This window comes from Cupressus sempervirens, chromosome 5 (genome assembly GCF_028749045.1).
Source record: "Cupressus sempervirens isolate cs-2001-9-10 chromosome 5, ASM2874904v1, whole genome shotgun sequence".
Classification (NCBI taxonomy): domain Eukaryota; kingdom Viridiplantae; phylum Streptophyta; class Pinopsida; order Cupressales; family Cupressaceae; genus Cupressus; species Cupressus sempervirens.
Window position 1 is genome coordinate 677,935,839 of NC_143122.1, and position 4,765 is coordinate 677,940,603.

Genomic DNA, 4,765 nt, shown 5'->3' on the forward strand with positions numbered 1-4,765 from the left:
ATCATAGACTAAAATGGATGCATAATTGGAAGAATAAATATCCAAGAACAATTTTGATATGGCTAGAACTCATTGTCCAAGCATGAGCACTATGGTGCCCTAGAAATAATGAAAAAATCATCATTTACAAAGTTTATTAACTTTTTCGTTTAACTTCTTTAATCAGCTAGGCAAGTTTCCAAACAGTTGCATCACTTGGAGCACAAATTTTGTATCACCTGGAGCACAACTTTCTTATTTCATTTGATCCATAATCCAAAAAGTTTTTTCAAGATCATGTCTTTTGCAAAAGTTGTCGAATAACATAATATATGTGACGACAATGGAAGCTAAATCCTTTCTGCTCGTATCATTCAGCACCGACAACGCCATGTCAAGTTTGTTTTTCTTGCAAAAAGTAGAATTCAATATGGTATAGACTACAACATTTGGGGCAATACCTGCCACTTTCATTTCTTAAAAATCGTTCTGACTTATCTATTTCACCATTTTTTGCAATGGGCATCCATCAGACAGCTATAAGTGGTTGCATTGGGAGACAAGCCTTCATCTAGCATTTTATCCATAAGCAAATGTGCTCTAGAAAAATATCCTGCCTTGCACAGACCATCAATGGCTTTGGTCTATGTCACTTCATCAGGTTTCAAAATCCCTTGCTGCCATCTTCTTTAACTTTTCTACCATTTTTGATGCAGGAGCATCTTGCATGGGAAAATTATTGAAAAAAAAAAAAAAAAATTGTGGAGGAAAGAGAAAGTGACAAAAATTAGAGGAGAAATAATTTTTTTTAAAAAAAAAAAAGGGAAAAAGGAGAAAAGAAAAGAAAAGAGGATTTCTATTTTCGAGGTGCATAGGTGGCATAATAGAAAAAATTAAAAATTAAATGGTTGTCATTTCATTTATCAAGGTGTGTGGGTAGAATTTTAGAAAGTTATGAATATTGTAGAAAGTTGTGGATATTGTAGAAGGTTGTGAAAGTTGTAGAAGGTTGTGGAAGAATTCTAGAAGCTTGTGGATAAGTCATGCATAGGGTGGTGAGTGCCTATTTAAGCAAGGCACATGAGCATTTCTAATCAAGCTCAAGGAGAAGCTTGAGGAGTGGAAGCTCAAGGAGAAGCTTGAGAAGTGGAAGCTCGAGAAGGAGAAGCTCGGGAAGTAAAAGCTTTGGAAGGAAAGCTTGGAAAGGTGAAAGTTGTGGAAGGTGAAGCTTGGAAAGCTTGGAAGGCTTCAAGGTGTGAAAGAAAAGGAGGAAGTGAAGAGTGAGTTTTCTTGAGTCTGTGAATAGAGCGCCGAATGTGAGGCAGTTTACAGCAAGATTGTGATGGACTTGTGAGTGTGTAGACAGAGCGCCGAATGTGAGGCAGTTTACACTTGGATCTTAGATAGAGTTTGTGAGAAGAGCTAGTGACTGCGGTTTAGAAACAAGGAGGTTTCTTGGTGGCTTGCGAGCACAAGTTGAGATCTCAGAGGTTTCTACTAGAGTGTGGATAGGTTATTGTAATTGCTATTGGATTGTCAAGTATAATAAAATTGCTTGGGAAGTATTTTGTCATCTCTTTGTTTCCTTATTGTTGCATTCTTGATTGTGAGTTGGTAAGGGTGGTGTGGCCCTTCGTCAGTGGTATCAGAGCCGTACTTCATCAGTGGTATCAGAGCGTACCTTCATCAATTTTCATGTCTCCCAATCTACAGAATGCAATTATTAATGTCGTATATGTAATTACATTAGGGCAATGTCCATTGCTTTGCATCTTGAAAAAAATGGCAAGCACTTCCTTTTCTCTATCACACTGACATAAACCATCAATCAGAGTGGTGTAGGTAACAACATCTGGGGAGCACCCTATCCTTAAGCATCTCTTTGACCAAGTTTTGAGCCTTTTCCACCTCATGCAATTCACACAGGCCGTGTATCAAAGTATTATAAGTAATCACGTCTGGTTGCAAGCCCTTTGTGGACATATCATGGAAGAAATGCCAAGCCTTGTACATCATGCCATCTTTGCATAGTCCATCAATAATTGCATTAAATGTCACTGTATTAGGCGTAGGTCCAAACTCCATCATTTTGACAAATAGATTGTACGCTTCGCTTGTTCTTCCAGCTTTGCAGAAGCCATCTATGAGGCTATTATAAGTATGGGCAGTAGGAAAGTGGTTATCTTCTATCACTTATGCTAATAATGCTAAAGATTCATCTACTCTGTCTACTTTGCAGAGACCATTGATCAGAGTGTTATATGTAATAATATTTGGAAGGCAGTCACTATGTTTCATTTTAGATACTAACCTTAGAGCTTCATTTTCCCTTCCCACCTTGCAGAGACCATTAACTAGACTACCACACGCAATAATATTAGGAGATATGCCTTCTTGTATCATCCCAGCAAATAAATCCAGAGCCTCGTCTACCCTACCTATTTTGCAGAACGCATGAATTATGGTGCTATATGTAACAATATTTAGAATGCAATGAAGGTGCCTCATTTCATGGAAAATCCCAAGAGCTCCCTCAGTTCGTTCCCATTCACACAAACCCTTTATGAGAGTATTATATGTAAAAATATTTGGAAGGCAGTCATTATGTTTCATTTTAGATACTAACCTTAGAGCTTCATTTTCCCTTCTCACCTTGCAGAGACCATTAATTAGACTAGTGCACGAAATAATATTAGGAGGAATGCCTATTTGTATCATCTCAGTAAATAAAACAAGAGCCTCATCTACTCTGCTTATTTTGTAGATCGCATCAATTATGGTGTTGTATGTAACAATATTCGGAACACAATGAAGGGGTCTCATTTCGTGGAAAACCCCAAGTGCTTCCTCAATTCGTTCCCATTTACACAAACCCTTTATGAGAGCAGTATAAGTGACAACATCTGGATTTATGTCCATTTCTTTCATTTCAACAAGAAGGGATTTGATTCTACTATGATCACCCAAGTTCCCAAGGCTACCTAAAAGCATGTTGAAGGATACGACATTGAGAGGAAGGCATCGAGATATGGATGAATGTAAAAGATCCCAGGCCTCGTTTGTGTTTCTCGATTTACAGAGGGTATCAATGTATTGATTAAACTGGAAAACATTAAATTTGTGGGTGATGTGAGGAGGGTGCTTCTCCTGTTTGTGAGTATCTCGAATTGTGAAGGTTTGGCAGAATAATTTTGAAGAAGTAGAATGAGGAAGAGAAATTACCTGCTTAAAGAGTGGGCAAATCCATTTGAAGTCCTGCGTATTCACCATCTTCATGGAGTTTAAAAAGCAGACCAAAAAAAAATATAACTCTTGGGAGCAATAAAAACAGAGATCCTTCTCCATCTAAATATTAAATATTAAAGTCAGAGTATAACAAAACCCTAAAAAATCTTCTTTATTTTCTTCATCTCGTGTATTAAAGCAAATTCCAATTATAAGGACATTGACATTTTTATAATTGACTCAAAAATAACAAGAGCTCTTTGAGAGCTGGAGGGACTGCCTCTAGGAAACAAATTGGACCTAATATTTAAAATTATGGTTTTGAAAAGAGAAGTTATAAATTTTAACAAATTTAATTTAGATTTTTAATTAATTTAGCCCATAGGTTATTTGTGAGAACTTTGTTTCCGAAAATTCAATTTTTGACGAAAAATTTGCAAGTTGGTCGGAAAAGTTGTCAGTTTGGTCGAAAAATTAAAAATCCTTCTCGTTAATTATTTACCAGCCATTTAAAAAAAAATCTCCCTCCACTTTTAACTCTTATTTTGATATTTATTAGTTGTTATCTCCACTTTAACTATTGTTTTTCTTTTTCTATTTGTTAGTTGTGATCTCCACATTAGCTCATTTTGTGATTTATTCATTTAACTTTTGATTTTTAAAATTGATCTAGATTTTAGTTTTTAAATTTTTAAATTTCTTTAATATTAGTTTAATTTTTTCTTTAAATATTATTTTTTAGTTTCTATAATTTATTTAGTTAATAGAATATTTGTTAGACATATTATATTTTTGTATTTCTCTTATTAATTTTTCATAATAAATTTTTTGATGATTTTTTGAAATGATATTTGACAAATTTATTTTAAATAAATAATATTTATTAATTTATTTAAAAGATTTTAGTAAATATTATGTCATTTAAATTAAAAATTATTAATAATCTATTTTGTTCACATAAGATTATATTTTAAATATCCACCTTTGACTATTTTTTTTGTTTTCTTATTTATTTAAAAAATAATTACTTGTGATCGCCACATTAGATTATGTTGTGATCTCTATTTATTAAACTTTTAATTTTTTAAATTGATTTAAGTTTTCATTTTCAAATTACTTTAAATTATTATTTTTTATTAGCTTAGTTTTTTTTTTTTAAGTATTATTTTTTCAGTTTCTATAATTTATTTAGTCAATAGAATATTTGTTAGAGATGTCACTATTTTTCATATTATTTTTTTGTATTTCTCTTATTAATTTTTCGTAATAAATTTATTAATGGATTTTTTTTTCAAATGATTATTTTTTTAATATTTGATAAATTGAATGTAATTGTAAAATCTTGAAATTATTGAACACATTTCTTAAGCAATATTTAAATTTTCTAAATATTGTAAATTTTATATCTATGTTTTAATCTTCAACTTTTTTATTTTTGTATTTTCATTTTTAAAAAACTTATATTTACTTTATTTAATATTCATTCTACATTTTTCTCTTAAATCTCATCTCCTTTCAGCGCCACTGTTGCATGTACAAAAGCATGCAACTGCTAGTATTT

General features: G+C 32.3%; 1 pseudogene; it reads right to left on the reverse strand.

Moving 5' to 3' along the window:
* Positions 1 to 234: 234 nt before the first annotated feature.
* On the reverse strand, positions 235 to 3,249 carry LOC149557757 (uncharacterized; annotated as a pseudogene).
* Positions 3,250 to 4,765: the final 1,516 nt, after the last annotated feature.